Source organism: Microtus pennsylvanicus, chromosome 13 (genome assembly GCF_037038515.1).
Source record: "Microtus pennsylvanicus isolate mMicPen1 chromosome 13, mMicPen1.hap1, whole genome shotgun sequence".
NCBI lineage: Eukaryota > Metazoa > Chordata > Mammalia > Rodentia > Cricetidae > Microtus > Microtus pennsylvanicus.
Genome location: NC_134591.1, coordinates 15,663,953 through 15,684,581, shown reverse-complemented (window position 1 = coordinate 15,684,581; position 20,629 = coordinate 15,663,953). Strand labels below are relative to the sequence as shown.

Genomic DNA, 20,629 nt, shown 5'->3' with positions numbered 1-20,629 from the left:
AAATGAGAGATATATTAGCAGTAACAATACCTGATTCATTTTATGAACCCATAGTTAGCCTGATACTCCAACCACAAAAATACTCAACAAAGAAAGAGAATTACAGACCAATTTCACTTATGAACATAGAAGCAAATGTACCTAATAAAATAGTTGCAAACTGAATCCAAGAAGACATCAAAAAGATAATCCACCATGTCCAAGTTGGTTTCATTCCAGAGATTCAGGGCTTGTTCAATATATAAAACTTAGTCAAAGCAATACACCATATGAACAAACTGAAAGAAAAAAGTGATCATCACTAAAGAAGCTTGTGACAAAACATAACACCCCTTTATGATAAAAGTCCTGGAGAGGTTAGGGATATAATGGACATACCTAAACATAATAATGGCAATTTACAGTTTAAAGCCTAAATAAAAGCTTTTGACAAAACCAAACACCTTTTCATGATAAAAGTCCTGGAGAGGTTATGGATATAAGGGACATACCTAAACATAATAATGGCAATTTAAAGTAAGCCTATAGCCAACATCAAATTAAATGGAGATGAACTCAAAGTGGTACCATTAAATAAAGGACAAGACAAGGTTGCCCACTCTGAGTTATCTATTTAATATAGTACTTGAAATTTTAGCTAGAGCAATAAATCAGCTGAAGGATATTAGGGGATATAAATTGGAAGAGAAAAAGTTAAAGTATTGTTATGGCAGATAATAATGTAGTATATATAAATAATATTAAAAATTCCACCAGGGAACTCTTAGAGTAGATAATACTTTCAGCAAAGCAGGTGAATATAAGATTAATTAAAAGAACCTAGTAGACCTCCTATACACAAATGACAAACAATTAAAAAGAATATAATAGCCATAAATGTTATAAAATACCTTTGGGTAACTCTAACCAAGCAAGTGAAATACTTGTATGATAAAATTTTCAAATCATTAAAGAAAGAAATTTAAAAATATATCAAAAGATGGCAAGATCTCTCATGGTCAAGGATTGATAGGTTAAGATAGCTAAATGTGTTTGCCCTTTTTTTCTTTGTACACATTTTTGCTTTTTATTACAACCCATTCCTACAGTGTTAAAAATGAAGAGCCAAATTAAACTAGCCATATAATTTATTCTATGCATTATTTTCCCAGAGACTTACTAGGATCTAAACATTTAAAGCTTTCCTACACTTGGAGCAATACTGATTAATGGCTTGCCCAGCTTCCTTTTATTTATTTATTTATTTATTATCTATACAATATTCTGTCTGTGTGTATGTCTGCAGGCCAGAAGAGGGCACCAGACATCATTATAGATGGTTGTGAGCTACCATGTGGTTGCTGGGAATTGAACTCAGGACCTTATACACACACCAGCAGCATCTGTCCAAGGGAAGTGCTGACCACAGTGGGCTGAGCCTTCCACTATCAAAAACTAATCAAGAAAATGCCCCTCAGAGTTGATTATATCCAATTCTTTGGGGACATTTTCTCAATTAAGTTGAGAAAACAAAAACAAAATAATCAAACAAACAAAAACCCCAAATCTAGTATACTTCCCAAATTGTGTTGGTCAGAGCATGGGAAACAAGCTAGGTCAGTGGGTGAGTGAAGGCTTCGTTTCTGTATGGAACCATGGATGTCAGAAATGGACATCAGATCCATGGAGCTGGTGATCAAGAGGTTATCAGCTACCTAGTGTGGGTTCTGGGAACTAATCTTTTGTTCTCTACAAGAATTTATAAATAATTTTATGAGCATTTCACCTTTTTATTTACATTTGATCACTTCTTACATTATATGACTTCTGTCCTGACTTTATATGACATCTGAAAGAACACTGACAAGCAATCATGTCTTATACTTTTGGCTAGTTTTAGACAAATGAATCAAACATCCCAAATGATTTATGAAGTGAGAATCCCATTTAAAAATATGTGTGCATTAGGAATATCAAGTGACCTCTCTAATGAGAATAATATGATTTTCTATACAGCAAGCAATGAAAAATAACCCAGTGAGATTTATTCTCAAGAAACTTTGAGAAATTATCAGGAACCTCTGGGTATTCTGAACATAAACACTGTTTATATGAGATGTGTGTAGCATGCAGATCACACAGACAAGACGCAAACTTCTCTAGAAATTAGTCATTTGCGTGCTACCTATTTTATCTGCCCTCTTGACTCCAAAATACCCACGAATCCACTAAACATACTTTAAATATTGATTTAACATTTGGCCCACATGTTTCTTTAACATAATGCATGAATTATTGCCAGTTTAATGTAAGAAGTACTCAATGTAAGTGTTTTCCTTTATATATGCATGGATCCATGTTTGGTCATATCTGAGTGAATATATTTTGCCTAATTATTCACTCAGAGAAAAGAGCAAAATTCTTTTTGATGATACCAGCAGGAGATTGTTTTGTGTTAACTTTTTCATTAGTCCATTTTGAGGACTGAAAAACAGTTTAATGTACATATGAGGAAATGTTTCTAACTATATGTTTTGATATACTCAATTGAAATAGCTTCTTGTTCTACATTATCAAGCTCTTTATTCTGTATTTCAAAATGATTCACATGGGAGTGGCAGAGTCACCACTACAGGTTCTATAGAATTGTAAAACTGCATTGTCTACCACAGTCTGCTGTCTTGGGAGGGATGCTGAGTGCTGTCCTATACTATACCTCTGCTCACAAGGCTCCCATCACTTCCTTTCTGCTCACATTCACCTGCAGTCTTCGGGAATCACTGTGCTTCCCTTATGAAACGAAGGAGTATTGAGGCAAGTCGTATAGTGAGTCACAACTCCTGTATTGACTAGGTAGAACAGCATATTGATGAAGTCACTAATCACCTAGGTGATGTCAGAGGAATGGATATTCTTAATTCTAATGAAAACTAAGAATAAGGGTGAGAAAAGTGATTAGTATTTTCAGAGACCTTCATTTTGGCTCTCGCCTAGTTCTACACTATGGAGCACAGTCTTCTCTCCTCTTCCTTTTTGGTCAGGTTCCACAGTTCTTAGAATGCTGTGTGGAAATGCTCCCACACTCTCAGTGACTAGTTGTTTGTCATCCAGACTTTTAAATTCCTTCTTGCACTATCATCATTATCCTCAAAGGAACTATATCTTTCCTTCAACTTCATACCCATTATCTCCTCTCAGAAAACCCAACCACAGCATCAAAGGCTGTGTTCTCCTAGGACAAAGATTGTACAATATTACAACCCTGGCAGAGGAAGATAGGCAAAGATAAATTATTAGTGTAAATTCAGGTATGTGGGAATATTTACACAGAAGAAGTAGCTGGAAAAGGAAACATCAATGTCATGAGTAATGACTAGAATGGAAGAAACATTTCAAACTATTGATAAATTCTCATATTAAATGAAAGGTATTTCTCCAATAAAAGCACATATTCTCTTTACCCATAATGTCTGGTCTTTACTGTTTTTAATTATGTTTTATTTCTACAAACACACAGCATGGACATGGAGCAGAATAGAATATTCAAAATGTCACAAACAGATTTTATCTTTTGCATAATTTAATGTGTATTTCAAATCAGTTGGGAAAATGATTCTCCAACTCTATTATGACTGGTGTTATCTGAGCACAAATATTTCAAGACCTTACTGAAAATGACTTTAAAATGCATTTAATTTCAAATACTAGACTTTTAGGAGAAAAAGAAACCCCAAAACTATAGAGAATACATAACACAATTTTATAAATTCAACTTACTTGAATTGTGTTAATGTTTTGTCTAAGTGATGTCGAAATAAATTGTGCTGATTTTAGTTATTTAAAGCACCCTTTGTGGTTGGAGAGATGGCTCAGCACTTAAGAACAATTGTTGCTCCTATAAGGGATGTAGACTAGATGCAGAGCACACACACTGGGTGACACATGAACTCCTGTAACTCTAGCTCCAGGGGATGCTAGGCTCTCTACTGGCCTTTGTATGTGGTTCACATACATATACTCAGAGACATATATCCACATAAAAATAAAAACATAAATTTTTTTGAAAAACCACCCTTATGGGATGGAGAGCTATCTTGACAGGTAAGAGTAATGGCTGCTGCTCCTGGAGACAGGATTTCTATTCCCCATTCCCTGTGGTGACTCACAGCCCTTTGTAACTTTTGTTATGCAATATTCTATGTCCTCTTTTGGTCGCCACAGAAAGTGCACATATATGTCACACACACTAGAGGGTAGAATCCCCATACACTTAAGGCAATAATTTTCAAAATTAAGTAAAACCACCATTGTGTTATCACATTTCTACATGTCAGATGGCAGAACACACCTCATATCTAATGTGTTTTGTGTGTAGTCTTGTGAGCCAAACACTTGGTATTATAGGGATGGAGCAGTTTCTAAGCTTATCCAACAGATTGGGTCTAATCCATTCCTTGTCCCTGTGAGACAGGGATCTGTATTCTTTGCAGGCTGACATCTGGAGTTGTCTTTGCTCATCAATGCTGGTACCTTCCTTCTAATCCTCCAATATACTCACTCCTAGAAATGGTTAGGAACTCTTCTTTCTCTAAATCTCTCTGTCTCTGCCCCATCTAATGTAGCCAGAAGATCCCCTTCCTCTTTATGGCTTGTAATGATTCAATTGCACCCATCCTGATAATTAGTAGATGTCTGTACAGTCTCAGGTTAGAGAGCTACACCACCAAAATGGATTGTTCTTTAGGTAAGAGATTTACTAGAAGAATTATTAATAACCCAGGCAGCAGCAAGGTTATAGTTTTGAAAGGATTTCACAAGCATAGGATAAAGTGTGCTCTTCCTTTTTATACGTTTTCAAGAAAGGAGAATGTTCCATATCACAAAATTATGCAGCCCGTAGTACTTACTTGAAGTCAGTTGTCTTGGATTCTCCTTAGTGGAATATGGATGAAATAGTTGCCCTTTAGTTAATGTATATCCATTAGACTTGATGTATTCTCTGATTGCTGCTTTGGGAGATTTTTTAATCTTGCTTTCTGGGAAGTAAGAATAATAGTGCACAAACACACACACACAGAGAGAGAGAGAGAGAGAGAGAGAGAGAGAGAGAGAGAGAGAGAGAGAGAGAGAGGAAGGGAGGGAGGGATGTTGAAATCTTAATGTTGTCTTTCTATCTACCAGCCATACGTTTTTTATTAATAAATATTCAACATACCTATATGTTTTTAATATTAATTATGATGAGTAGAAGATGAGAAACTTTTTTCTTATCCAGCACTATAGTGTTGAATGTTACTACTGGCTAAGTTAAGGAATGTCTCTGTTACTATAGAAAGAAATAAAAATGAGACGTAAAGTTGAATTTGATAGCAAAAAAAAAACTAGGATGTATTTGACAAAGTTCACCTGCAAAACCTGTGTAGCAGCAACCCACAAACCCGAAACATAGTTTTTGCAACATTAAGCCCAGGATGTTCAAGACATGCAGGTGAGGGTGGCTGTGACTTCCTGAGGATTTGTGAACAAGCATCCATTAACTCCAAGCAAGGCATGTGTCAAACCAATAATTATAATAATAGTAATAATAATAATAATTCTAGCTAATTGGAGGTTGATGAACAGAGAGTATATTGATGTTTCTTAGAAGACCATGGAGAACTCAATGGCAGTTGCATCTCCTCACCATGCCATTTTCAACATTAGTGACAACTCCCAAAGCTCATCCCCTCACTCTTCATGCACTACTGCCAAGAAGTAGAACAAAAAGAGTTCCCCTCTCCATGAAGATTCACTGAATTTACACCTTGCGGAGGAAGTTTGCAAATCTTTAAACAATCTCAACTTCCTGAACCTTGTGAAGTCTTTAGTTTTTTGAGTCCTAGGAGCCCCTGTTATCCCTCTAAGATAGAATAGTAACATTTGGAGGAAATAACTATACAACAAGACATCAAAGAATAATGATTTCTCTTGTTTTTATCTCACCTTTAACTTCTAAGTAAAGAAATAAATCTAAGTACACTCTTCCAAATAACCTCATATATGTCTCAGTTTCTGTTTACCTCATCTTTGGCTTTCCCATGTGTCGTGTCTCAGCTTCAATCGCTGTGACAAAATGCCATGACCAAAATCAACTTTGGGAGGAAAGGGTTTATTTCACTTGTACTTCTACATCACATTCCATCAAGTAAAGACACCAGGGCAGGTATGTTAGGCAAGAATCTGAGAAGTGAGAAGAGGAGCATGGGAAGAGCTTGGGGGAATGGGACAGTTGGGATGGAGGAGGAGTGGATATGGGGGCAAGGAAGTATATTTCTTAATTAAGGGTTGGCAAGAGACTGGACTCTAGAGGGGTTCCCAGGTTCCAAAGAAATGTCCCCAGTTTGTTCCTTGAGCAGTTAAGGAAAGGACGCCTGAACTGGCCCTATACTATAGCCATTCTGATGAATATCTTGCATATCACCATAGAACCTTAATCTGGCGATGGAGGGAGAGAGAGACAGAGATCCACATTGGAGCGCTGGATTGAGCTCCCAAGGTCCAAATGAGGAGCAGTAGGAGAGAGAACATGAGCAAGGAAGTCAGGGCCCCGAGGGGTGCACCCACCCACTGTGTGGTGGGGCCGATCTAATGGGAACTCACCAAGGCCAGCTGGACTGGGACTGATGGAGCATATGATCAAACCGGACTCTCTGAACATGGCTAACATGGAAGGATGACTGAAAAGCCAAGGACAATGGTACTGGGTTTTGATTATACTCCATGTACTGTCTTTGTGGGAACCTAGTCTGTTGGGATCCTCACCTTCCTAGATCTGGATTGAGAGGGGAGGACATTAGACTTCCCACAGGGCAGGGAACCCTGACTGCTCTTTGAACTGGAGAGGGAGGGGGACGGGAAATAGGGGAGAGGGAGGGAAATTGGAAGAAGGGAGGAGGTAAAAATTTGAATAATAATAATAATAAGAAGAAGAAGAAGAAGAAGAAGAAGAAGAAAGAAAGAAAGAAAGAAAGAAAGAAAGAAAGAAAGAAAGAAAGAAAGAAAGAAAGAAAGAAAGAAAAACAAAGAATCTAAAGTCAGGAACCTGGAGGCAGGAACTGAATGATGAGGAGTTCATGAAGGAATGCTCCTTAGTGATTTATTCTCCATGGCTTGCTAATCTTGTTTTCTTGTAGCAACCAGGAGTGGCAGCCCTGGGGTGGAACCATCCGCAATGAGTTGGGCTTTCTCTCATTAATCATCAATCAAAAAATGCACCACCAGAAGATAAGCCAAAGTGGGAGGGTTTTTATTTTTTCAGTTGAGATTCACTCTTCCCAAATGACTCTAGGTTGTGTTAAGTTCACAAGAAGCAAGCACAACTGAGTCCTTGTCATATTGACACCTGCATAAATCATAATTAAATCACAGTCTTTCTTCTCTTGTTGTCTCTAAGTTGTCTTTTTAATATTTACATGACAATATAAAAATTTCAACTTTGAAGTACCACAATCTTTATAAATTAAAAAGATAATTTTAAAAAAGCTCATTCTCTTTAAAACATTAAAAATCAGTCTTATCAGAAAATCCACAATCTTTAAAATATACAAACTGCTATACAATTTCAAAGTCTCTTAACTATGGGACTGGAGAGATACATGAGTAGTTAAGAACAGGTGTTTCTCTTCCAGGAGACTGGAGTTTGATTCTGCGCACCCAAAAGTGGACCACAACCTTCTTTAACAACAATATCAGGGAATATGATGTTCTCTGAACTTCACCAGCAATGCTTATATGTGATTCACAGACATGCTTGCAGGTTAAATACGTACACAGATAAAATACAATTTTTAAACATGTGAAAAGTGTCAATAACAGAATGAAAATCCCAGATAACAGAATAAGTTTTAACTATGTGTATATACATTTTTATTAGAAAATTTTGAGCTCAAATAGTTTGAAATATTTAAAGAGGGTTTTAAACCAATACATTTTGAAATAAACATTGGAACCAAGAATTAAAATGACATCTAAAAACAGAGATTTGGATATAATTCCTTGTCAAAATGATAATTTGAAACATATACATAAAGTTCCATTCTTGTAAGAATGTGTAAAAAATGAAAGTATTATAATTTATATATTTTACTCATATTGATCTCCAAATCTCTAAACTGCTATATCTCTAGATGCTTTACCTACTACTGAAGACAGATGGACTACAGAACTGTTCACACATACTAAATATTTCAGGGTTATTATGTCTAGAGGAGGCTTGAATTTTGATTGCAGTAGTATTGGAGACCTTCAGTAGAGTATCATTAGAATTTGTTGAATGAGAAAAAAATTTCCATATAGAAAACTTAAAAATAGAATTAGCATCTAACAAGAAAATGGGGGCTGGAGAGATGACTCAGCCATTAAAGCTAGCTTCACAACCCAAAAATATAAGAAAATGAAAGATACCTTGAGTAGTTGGGATGGTAAAGGACAGATTTCTGCAACAAAATGAGGCTTAAAATTATCTTTAAAATCTTCCAAATGAAGCATTAGAAATGTTTTTATTAGAAAATAAAAAGAAATTGATGAAAGAAATAATCCAAGAAGAAAAGAGATATAAAGTATTTAAAAGAATAGGTTATGATACACAGGCACTTTAGAAGTGGGAAATCTGAAAACTAAAATCATTGCCATTAGTAACTTTAACGTACATAGGAATGTGTGACAAGAGCTGACGGGAGGGCTAGAGGAGCACTTAGCACCGAGCCTAATGATCTGGGTTTAATTCACAGGGACTCCCATGGGCATAAAGAGAGAAGGAGCTCTGTCAAGTTGTCCCCTGACCTCCATATGTCCACCATAGTGAGGCAGTAAACAAGTAAAGAAACAAACAAGCAAATCAATTAATGGAAACAAAATTTAAAGAATATGTAAGGTAGGAACAAGAGAGATGGTCCAAGACTTTGGAGAAGTTACTGCTCTTCCAGAGGAGATGATTTAATTCGTGCATTCATATGGAGGCTCACAACTAACTTTCACTCAATTTTCAGGGACTCCAATGTTCTTTTTATGACCTCTATTGTGCAGCAGGCACACATGTGGTGCACCAGGCACACATACAAGCAAAATGCCCATACACATAAAACAATTTTTAAAGAAGAATATATTAGTAATAAGATATAGAGTGACATAGATTCGGAAACGTTTGACTTGAGCATCACCAGAAACATATTGGACAATTGAGAAGAAATGCCGAGGATGCATGAGCACATCAACTCTGCTTTAAATACGGTAGAAAATTAGAACTCTTGTGCAAAGTAACATCTTCCTTTTGTAAACTTTACATCTCATAGCAAATTTTATGAAGCATCTTCTAATTGAGATGAGATATAATTGCGTGGAGTGAGATCGAAAGGGAGACAAAGCTAGTAGGTACTTGACATCCACGACCTGAAAGGTTCTCATTTCAGGGACGATGACACAAGGAAAGAACTTGTGTAACTTGACAATATGGTTAAAGGGATGATTCACAATTTTGTTTTGGGATAGCCTTTTAGATCCTGCATTTCTGTAAGTATAACACTGGGAATCCATCTTTTAAATACAGGGATTATTTTAGTGTGATGAATTCGCAAATCAAAACATTCAAAACTAAATTAGCATATCATTCAAACAAACACTTGCCTAAGCCCAAACTCTCTGCATTTAAACGAACTTCTGTATGGTATTTTTATTTTATTTTAAACAAGGCTAAAATTTTGTTTGTGTATGTGTTTGAGTTTGAAAGGTATTACTGTGTATCTTGCTCTTGACTGTATTTTAACAGTTGACAAGAAAGTAAGGTAAATACCAAGAAATGAGAGAACAGTCAGAGGTCACTTTCCAGGGCTTTTCTGCAGTAACCAATCACAGAAAGTAAAGCAATGACACTGCCAGTCACCGTTATCTCCTCGCACATAAGGAAGGAGGGTTACAGTTAAGGTTGTGACTGAAATGCAGTCTCTCCACTTGATGAATGTTGCCATGGTTACCAATTATTAATTTACATGCAAGTTCAACCAATTGTGTGAACTTGTCCACAATCTTACAGGGATTCCAAAATGACAACTCCCTGCAATTAAAGAAGCATTTGCATTAATGTTGACAGTTACAGTATACTACCTTAATTTCATATCAAGTAAGTAGCCATTAATAACATGGCAGCTTTGAGGATGAATATTGACTTTGTTTAAGCTCTGTAGCTTGCTGTGAAAGAATATCAGCTCAGGAAAATTAGATGATGATGTCATAATTTAACATAAACCATTTTGGAGGATCTCTTTGACCTTGTCCACTTGGAATTTAAGTTATTCTTGTCAACCATATAAAGTCTACACAACATCAACTAAAAACTTAAGTGAATTAAAAAGTCTTTATACAGATAAATATTGTACATGGTCCATCTCTCGTGTGTCCCACTTCCTCTCTCCTTCCACATCCTGACTTCATTCTTCTGAACACTTTGACTTTTCTTATACTTTTATTTAACAAGTACACAAATGGCTGTCTGTAACTACATAAATTATAGGGCCACAAATGGAAAATATATACAATATCTTTACATTCTGAGCAATGGTTGGACTTGTTTTTTTTTGCTCCTCTTTCATTGCTTGTGTCAGATTTCTCCTTCTATTTCTTCTCTCTATTTGCCATCACCACGAGTCCTTGCTCCTGACCTGCTCTTTATTAGACCATCAGGTGTTTCATACTGGCACAGTGATACAACTTCACAGAGTTACACAAATGCAGCACAAACAAAAGTAACACTTGAAAATAATATTCCCAAAAGAGGTGGGTGTGAGTGTTATAGGTGGGGTGGGCAGCAGCACCCAGAACCTGGCCAAACATTAATAAGGAAAGCACTTCCCACATTCTATAGCACTTACTTCCACATGAACGTAATTGCCAGAACTTAGTCTCCTGAAAACAAGATTATGGATCACTCTCCTATTGTAGCCCCAACACCTGTCCTGTTTTGACTCTATCCTACGGTTGTTTCTGTTGTAGCATTTTTGGTATTTATTAGTGATTTAATGAGACCTTATAACATGCAGAATTTCAAAGTAGCATTTGACTTTTCTCTCAAACTTGTTGCCTTGCAAAGATAAAAGTACTAGTGCTTCTCAGATAAGCTTGACAGTCTCAAAGGAAGTAAGAGTTCAAAGTTTTTCACTTTAAAATTTATTTATTTATTTAGGAAGTGTTTTTGATAAACCAAGTCAAAATAATTCACATATTATATAAAATTTACATGGTTTATAAAATCTTATGCCTTGTAAAATTTGTCAGAATCAAAAATCTAAGACATGTCTGATACATAAACATGGTGTACATTTAGCATTTGACCAGTCAGACACTAAAGAGCAAATACCCTAATATTTGTCATCACATATTAGTGCTTTAAGCTAGAAACTCTAGAACTCATTTATAGGTTCCAATGATTTACTTGAAATGGGAGGTTTAGTTGTTTCTACTTGTTTTTGGTTTTGGTTTCTGGTTTCGAGCAATAGATAATTTCTCCTTTTCTCTTTCCTCCTTCTAACCTCTTGCATGCATATTGCTTGTTCTCTCTCAAATTTATTGTTGCATATACACATATTCCTAAATATGTAAATACAGCCTACTCGGTTCATGTAATGTTACTTGAATGTATATTATCTCGGGAGTGGCCACTTTATATTAGATAACCAATCGGAGGGCTCTTCCCTAGAAAAGATAATTACTCTTGTTCTTATCATTCCTGAAATGCCTGTATTTTGTTGAGTCTCCACAGACTTTCCCTTTTCCATGTTCGCATGACCACTAGTGTCAACCTTGTTAAGTTATTGTTCAGGTAACCATACTGATGGGTCTTTATGGGTGTAGGCTTCCTGACCTTTCTAGGCAACACAATCTCATACCAAACTTGCTGTTTCTTAGGCTCTTACAATCTTTGCACCCCCTCTTCTGCAAGTATTCCTGAGCCTTAGATGCAGGAATTGTGCTGTGGGTGTATCACTTGGGACTGGGTACCATGTAATGTCTTGTTCTCTATATTTTGATTGATTGTATTTTTCTGTAATGATCTTTTTTCTAAGAAATTTTTATATGTGTATATAAAGATAAAATTTAATATGTAGTTAGGGATTATTCTGGTTTAGTAAATAGCATTTGTAAGTTCTTCTCCAAGATCTAGGATTTCACTTGTGCTGAGGAGTTGGCTAGAGTTCCAATGCCAGGTCCTAGTTTACTCCTGTTGATCAGGACCTAAGTAGGAATAGAGAACTATTGCTTACCACCAAGTATGCACAGCAGTATTGCACTCCTAGGGTTATTGTGCCATGCTGGATTGTGATGTTGTTCATAGATATTACATCTGGGTAGGACTATTATTTGTTTGTGTCCCTTGGTGTCATGAAAGCTTGTTCTCAGGAAGAAGATTTTCAGGCCATTTCCAGTTCATATCCTGTAGGCCCCTTTTCTGAGAGCATAGGCCATCCCTTCATCTTCTGAGAGGCAACCCAAGGTAATAACAATAGACTATGTTTAAGTCGCCTCTTGGAGAACCTTGATCAATAACTCAAAGGAGACTCGTCATCACTGGTATTGGGTTTTGTTACTTTATTTTTCTTGGAGGGAGCAATCTTAGACCTGATCACTTTTTCTTAAAGCTATATATGTATATACATACAGAGATTTATATGTATGCTATTTTATAGAAATATATAATGATAAGATATTTTATGTATTTTCCAGACTTTATTGCTGTCAGTTTACTCTTGTCTATCTTTCTTCTTTATCTCCTTCCCCATACCTGATTAATGCCCCTCACTGTTTTTCCTATTTTCTTCTTTAAATCACTTGTACCTTGTTTTTCCCCTGTCTTTTGCTCCTCCTCTTTGGTACCCACGTTCTTTATTGGATTCTACAGGTACTCCAGGTTACAATAAACACATTTAAATCCTAGGAAGTACAGCTGGAGAGAACATGCTATGTTTATCATTCTGAGTTTAAATGATTTCACTCAATATAAACTTTTCTACTACCATCAATTTACCTGAAAAATTGTGATTTCATTTTTCTTGACTGATGGAGAATATTGCATAGTGTCTATGCTTCTTGGAGTTGTAAATTTAAGTTCTCTCTAAACAGAGTTAAATGGAAACTGTGTTTTATTACGTACTTTCTCATTAAGAGAATTGAAGGCTAAGATGTTTTAGTAGTTAAAGGCAGTTTCTCCACTTCCAGAGGACCACAGTTAAATTCTCAATACCCACATCATGTATCTCACAACTGGATGTAAATATAGCTGTAGGAAATCTGATGGCCTCTCCTGACACTCACAGGAGCCCACAGTCATGCTTCACATAAACATGCACACAGATGCATACACAATTTTTTAATCTTAATGTTCTGTCTCACTGTGGACTAAGAGAGATTGAATCTCAACTTCATCACTTATTGGCTGTGTGCTGTTGGATACATTCATTAGCTTCTTTATCACTTCTATTTATATGATGCTAAAAATAGCAAGACTATGTGGAGACAAGATGAGAGAAATGGAATATTTTACATGCTTCTAGGGAAATTTTATGTGTTGTGTAAATGTTTATAACATCTGGAACAACTAAATAAAGTTCTGGGCTTTAGTAACACACAGTAACATTACAGTGTTCCTTCTTTAACCAGATAGACTTAAGATATTAGATTTATAAAATTTCCAGTAATGAATTAATGTATAAGTCAGCATAGTACTTTGTGGCTTGCTCAAATGAAAGTGATGCATTGATTAGTTCATATTGTTAGACTCTTGTGTGAAATGAAATTTCCTGAATTTCAAGAAGGATTGAACTTAGTGCCAATGGCACTGCTAGTTTGATGACTGGGCCTTTTCCTGCAAACACCTCTTCTCTGCATAATTATTTATTCATGTCATGTAAATTGTCTCTTCCCTGTTTAAACATGTCATAGCATTTCAACTCTTTGCCAGAGTCTAACCCTACAAATCATTGAAAAGATAAATTAAGTTTGGGGTGAGCCACACTTTGGCACTATACTTCATATATACTTGAAGTCATTTCGTTGACTTGGATTTAACCTTGGAAGATAAATTTATTAGATGCTTTTGCTATTTTTTCTGAAAGCTAAATCTGAACGATGATTTACAATGCACATGCCTGCTATATCTAATCAATATAATAATACAGATTAATACAGATCAAGATGTATAATAATACAGTAATACAGAGGAAGACAGCCTTTGGATTTTTATTATTGTCTCAAACTCAAATATGCCTTCTAGATTTAGTTAGAAAACATAAATCTCTTGTGGTTTTTATCTTGAAATTCAATTATTCAGTTGAAAGCTTCCATTTAAAATTGAAAATATGTAACACAATGCCTGAAAGAGTAATTTAGCATATGATACCACTAACTGACATTATAAAGTAATTTCTACTTCTTCATTATAATACTAAATATTAAAGTTTGACCTTCAGTTTTTAAAAATAAAATAGAAATAATTGTATTTTTAATTTGTATATTCATTCAGCTTATTCTGGCATAATCATATTTAGTTTTTTCTAAATGTTTGTTCTACCACACCTTTTATTGTTTATACTGGTTGGTTTTGTGGGTCAATTTGACACAAGCTAGAGTCAGCAGAGAGGAAGTGGCCCAGTTATGGAAATACCAACCTGAGATCCTACTGTAAGGCATTTTCTCAATTAGTGATCAATGGAAGAGGGCCCATCTCATTGTGGGAAGTTCTATTCCTGGGTTGGTGGTACTGAGTTCTATACAAGAGCAAGCTGAACAAGCCATGGAAAGCAAGCCAGTAAACAACACCCTCCATGGTCTTTGCATCAGCTCCTGACCTGTTTGAGTACTTGTACTGACTTCCTTCAGTGGTAGCCAGCAGTGTGCAAGTGTAAGCAGAATACCCCTCTTCCCCAAACACATTTTACAGTCATGGTGTTTCACCACAGCAATAGAAACCAAAAAACCCTAAAGAAAAAATTGTGCTACCAAAATTTAAATCCTTACATCTGTTGCTAAAAAGGAAAGCGCAGGTAGGAAGGCCATTGAGAGTTGACATTTGGGTGGATCTTCGCATATGGGAGGCTTTCCCTAAAAAAAAAAAAAATGTCAATAGGAAGTATAGTATATGTCAATAATGATTTTCTCACTTCTTCCTCCTGCAGTGACAGTGGCAATAGTGTGCCATTTGATAGATGAGTCTGGAATATTTAAAAGGTTAATGTGCTATAAAACTGGAAAATGAAAAGAAAAAATGGCAAAAGCATCTTTGGGATGCTGGTGAACAGATCCTACCAACTTGGCAATAAGGAGGCCAATAGCAAAGTCCAAGAACTTAGCACAAAGCATCAAGAATCAAAGATTTTGGATACATCCAGTCTCTGACACTCATTTGTCCAATGACCTCAGCTGAGGTTTTCCTGAGCATTTGTTATTCAGGATTACATTGTATATATACACTTTACCTTGCACAATAAGAAAGCAAGGCTGAGAGCTAGGTAGGTCTTTAGTAGGAAAAATGGTTGCTACACTAGTAGGAGGAGTTGAATTTGATCCGCAGACCTCACATAGAAATGGTCGGTGTGCTGACACACACCTTTAATTCCAGCTCTGGGAAAGGAGAGACTCACTAAGCAGAAAATTTCAGGTGAATTAAGAGACATTATTTCAGAAACAGCTATCACCAACGACAAAACCAGAAGGTTCTGCCAACTGAGGAACCCAAGGTTCACTACTAATCTTCACATATGTATACATTTTAGTGCACCAATTCACACACACACACACACACACACACACACACACACACACACACACACACACTATGCTCACAGAAGAAATCAAATTGTGATGTGTTGATTTTCATCTTCATGATAGTGGCATTTTACTAAACTCCACCATTATTCTTTCAATGACACACTCATTTTCACATATGACATCTCTTGCTAAGTGCTAAATGCTAATTTGTCATAGTTAATGTTTCCATTTATAACACTGAAGTTAAACTTCTTAGTATACAATTACATAGAGAAAGCATATTTTACAAAGATAACACTAAACATTAGGCAGCTAACATGACAGTGCTTTTTGTGCTGTTTCTAGTTTTATCAACTTTTATTGTCATTAACTAGAGGCTTCTCAGAAAAACACATGCCATAGCTTACTGTGGTTACTTAGGGGCTCTTCAGAAGAGCACATGCTATAGGTTACTGTGGTTAACTAGAGGCTCCTCAGAAGAGCACATGTCATAGCCTATTGTGGTTAACTAGAGGCTTCTCAGAAGAGCACATACCATAGCTTACTGTGGTTAACTAGAGGCTTTTCAGAAGAGCACATGCCATAGGTTACTGTGGTTAACTAGAGGCTCTTCAGAAGAGCACATGCCATAGCTTACTGTGGTTAACTAGGGGCTCTTCAGAAGAGCACATGAAATAGCTCATTGAATCTGGAACTTCTGAGGAGTCTGCAAACGCTACTCATTTCTCCATGAGAAGAGATAAAATTTTCTGTTGGATTTTCATTCACATAAAAAGCAGCTAACTGGAAGTAAACTTTAGAGATTAATAATTTTAATCTTTATTTATAAATTAATAAACCACATTATAATAATAAAGCATTGGCAAAGTCTCTTTCCTGTATCATCTGTCAAATAATGCCATAAGAGATCATAGCCAAGAGATTTAAAGGCTATGAAATTAAGTTCATAAATTTCTATGACTTAAAATATCTTTTATATAATAGAATGTGATACATCCTTAAAAATGATATGAAATATTTGTAGTGATGTGGAGTTTTACACTCTCTGTATAAACCTGGAGGTGGTGATGCATGCCTTTAATCCCAGCTCTTGGGAGACAAGCAGGCAGATCTCTGTGAGTACAAAGACAGCCTTGTCTACAAGGCAAGGTCCAAGATACTCAGGAATGACAGTGGTCCAGAAAAACAACAACAGCAACAACAAAAAATCCAAAAAAACAAAATAGCAAGTGTAGAATATGATTGCAATTTTATAACTATACATTTAGGGTCATATGGAGTTCTATATTCTCCAGCAGTTAAAACAGAAAGTATAGAATGGGATTATGGTATTGCAATCACATTAATGGTATGCATGCCCCATTTTATATAAATCTATGTAAACACCTGCATTGTCACTGGAAGAGAATGAGTGGTGTTTCCCTCTGGAATTCCATCTGCAGAGTGCATTATATGTTCAAATGTATCCAACGCTTACAGGCCCATGAGAAGAAAGACTTTACAGGTGCTCAACTTCTCTATAATCTCTACCTTAAACAGTTCAAATTAAAGAATGTATGCTAATAACAATTTCATGTGAGTTGGATTATGCTATTTCTGACAAAAGGATAGTCAAAACCATTAAGTTTAAGGTGCATTAATAATTCATACAATAACACGTATCATTGGATTGTAAATATAATTTTATTTAATGAAAATCAAATCTTAATACTAAAAGCTTGGTTTGTATTGTATTTCTCTAGGTCTCAGGGTGGTGAACCTGTGTTTGAACTCCTAACCTGTGAGTTGATGGTAAGATTATAACTACTGCATGCATAGCTTTAGAATTTGATTTTATTCCCAAATTTATTTTAATTAATTATTAAAATAATATATACAGAAATCAGAATGGAGGAAGTTGGGAGAATGAAAGGGACTACAAAGCAAAACACCTAGAATATTGCTTGTCTGTTATGAAGCAGTAGAAACTCTGGGATATAAGAAACCAATAACAGCTTTGCTCGTTTTTTTTTTTTCTTCTCTTTGCTGTTGAAATGTAAAGTGTACCTTTACAATAAGAAAAGAGGCAGAGTAAAAGAAAAAGTCTTAGTTTCAAAAGTGGCATTGCTTCTCCTCCTGATTTGGACCTTGAGATTTCTGTCCCGTGCTCCTCTGTCTCTGTCTCCTTTCATCGTCTGATGAAGGTTAATATTCATGAGGATGCCTATGTGTTTGTCTTTGGGTTCACCTTCTTACTTAGCTTCTCTAGGAACATGCATTATAAGCCCAATGTCCTTTATTTATGGCTAGAAACCAAATATGAGTGAGTACATCCCATGTTCCTCTTTTTGGGTCTGGCTTACCTCACTCAGGATAGTGTTTTCTATTTCCATCCATTTGTATGCAAAATTCAAGAAGTCCTTGTTTTTTACTGCTGAGTAGCACGAGCAAGGAACTCAGGACCGCGAGGGGTGCACCCACACACTGAGACAATGGGGATGTTCTATCGGGAACTCACCAAGGCCAGCTGGCCTGGGTCTGAAAAATCATGGGATAAATCCGGACTGGCTGAACATAGAGGACAATGAGGAATACTGAGAACTCAAGAACAATCGCAGAGGGTTTTTGATCCTACTGCACATACTGGCTTTGGGGGAGCCTAGGCAGTTTGGATGCTCACCGTAGGAGACCTGGATAGAGGTGGGCGGTCCTTGGGCTTCCCACAGGTTATGGAACTCTGATTGCTCTTTGAGCAGATTAGGGAGGGTGACTTGATCGGGGGAGGGGGAGGGAAATGGGAGGCGGTTGCGGGGAGGAGGCAGAAATCCTTAATAAATAAATAAATAATAAAATAAATAAATAAATAAATAAATAAATAAATAAAAACAAAAGTGGCATTGCTTGCTTAACAATTCTAAAGGAAAGGCTTGGCTTGTTGCCTTTTTCTGCTTTGATTTGGGGCACCCTGAAAAGACCTAACTGCCACCATGTTAAAAAGGAGCTCAGATGTCTCCAAAAGCATTTCCTCTAAAACGACTGCTTATGGAATCTCAAGGTTAAACTTTAATGTGAAAGATCTGCATCAACTAAAGACTTGATGCCATTTTAATATTAATGGACTTAAAACAACAGCAAAATTTGGTGTGTAAAAGTGACATTTTCATAATGTGTGCTTTGAAATCTAGCCCCAGACAAAATGTAATGTATTGATAGATACCTGGGGTGGGAGGGTAGAAGTTGGATAAGATTGAAGGTAAGAAGAGCTGGCTATGAGGCCCACAGGTGTGAGCCTGGTCTAGCTTGACTGAAGGTCACAGAGTTTGATCATATTTTGCTCTTTCATCGTTGTTGACAACAGGTGTGACTATAAAGAAGACAGCCTGTCCTAGGGTGTGGTTAATGAATATTTTGAGATATTAGGTGGATCTGTTCCACCTTGCTTTTCCTGTTCCTTCAAAGGGGACTAACAACAGGTTATAAGGACTGGATATAAGCTTGTAGAAAATAAATGGGGTGGTTCAAAATTCACTGAATTTTCCTTCTGATGCTGTTCTGTGTCTCTGCCTCTTTTTCCTCACATCTCTTTTCCTTTTGCTTAATAATTCCAATTCTCACACTCCTATCTTCGAAAGTGCGAATTTCATCAAAACTGGACCCCAGTAGATGTCACCCTGATGTATAGCTTACGACAGCTGTCCATCCAAGTAGAACTTGATTTCATACTTTTTAGACACAGTCTTTTTATTAATAGTACTAATAATCAAATTTTCAGTATGTGAAGATCAGAGAAATTTGTCGATTTAAAATTCTGTACTCCATTACAATCTTACTTGACCATTTGAGCAAAAGACTTATGATGTTCATTAAACTGATTATAGTCAAGTTTGAACGGTTCGCAAGGTAGCTAGGTATGTCTCAACATGAACATGTTATAAAAATGACACTGCTGCTGACTGAAAAGGTGATTCAAAATCCACTTGTTACATATTTAAAGACCTAATAGATTTGTACCATCCCACCATGTTGTTCTTGGAAGATTAAATGCTACGTGTATAAGTCTTCCTAAATAGTTAGCTTAAACTTATGTAAAAATTTCTGCATCATTTGCCCTAGAAAGTGTAGTCCCTTTTTAATGAAAGAAAAAATACAGAACATGATTTTTCTTTCCTTGTTTGCTAGTATGTAGATTTTAGGACAAGAAAAAAATTGGGATAAGTTACTAGATATCTTACTATAATTTTCAGGAAAATAAGCAAAATTTTCTACATAGAAGTTAATGTTGTGTGGATTATAAAAAGAAAGGCATTTGATGCAATTTTATGTATGGCTCCAGTGAATTTAGGAACATGGTGAAGAAGAGGAAAGATTTAGATAACAGAAGAAAGTTCTTTGCACATGAGTGACAATTTTCTATATTAGGAAGTTTGTAGTGAAGTCTATTTGATACCAATGAATAGAGGCAGTGAGTTATTTAAAGTAAAACTTATTTTATCACCTGTCAAGATTTATCAAGCTGGGTTTTTCTAGGAAGGCTTAATGTTTGAGCTTCAGGGAGTAAAAAGTAAAGTATGTGACATGGAAGTAAAATAAGAAAACAAGTGCTTTCTAAGAAAAATTATAAGACCTTACTCATTTATGAGTTTCATTGGCTGATTCGATTCAGTAATACTTGGTAAATGTAGACCTTTAAGTACTAATAATTAATCACATAACAAATGCAAGTGTATGTTTGTGCTATGAAAATAAAGTCAGCAAGGCCACATGTCTGAGTGTGTTTCATTGTTAAAACACACCTTGAAATTTTCTCAAATTATAAAAAGCTCCTTTACTTTTAGACAACTATCTTGCACTTTTCATTACATTTTTTTTGCTTTTATTGATT

At 36.0% G+C, this 20,629-nt stretch overlaps 1 protein-coding gene across 28 annotated transcripts in view; it reads left to right on the top strand.

Annotated features, from left to right (window-relative positions):
* Nucleotides 1-20,629, top strand: part of Ptprd (protein tyrosine phosphatase receptor type D) — a 2,195,185-nt gene that overhangs the window by 946,879 nt on the left and 1,227,677 nt on the right. For all 28 annotated transcript variants that reach the window (XM_075945536.1, XM_075945538.1, XM_075945537.1 and 25 more), the window contains one exon: nucleotides 17,511-17,559. The gene's annotated coding sequence lies outside the window, so the exon portion shown is untranslated. The remainder of the gene's footprint in view (nucleotides 1-17,510; nucleotides 17,560-20,629) is intronic.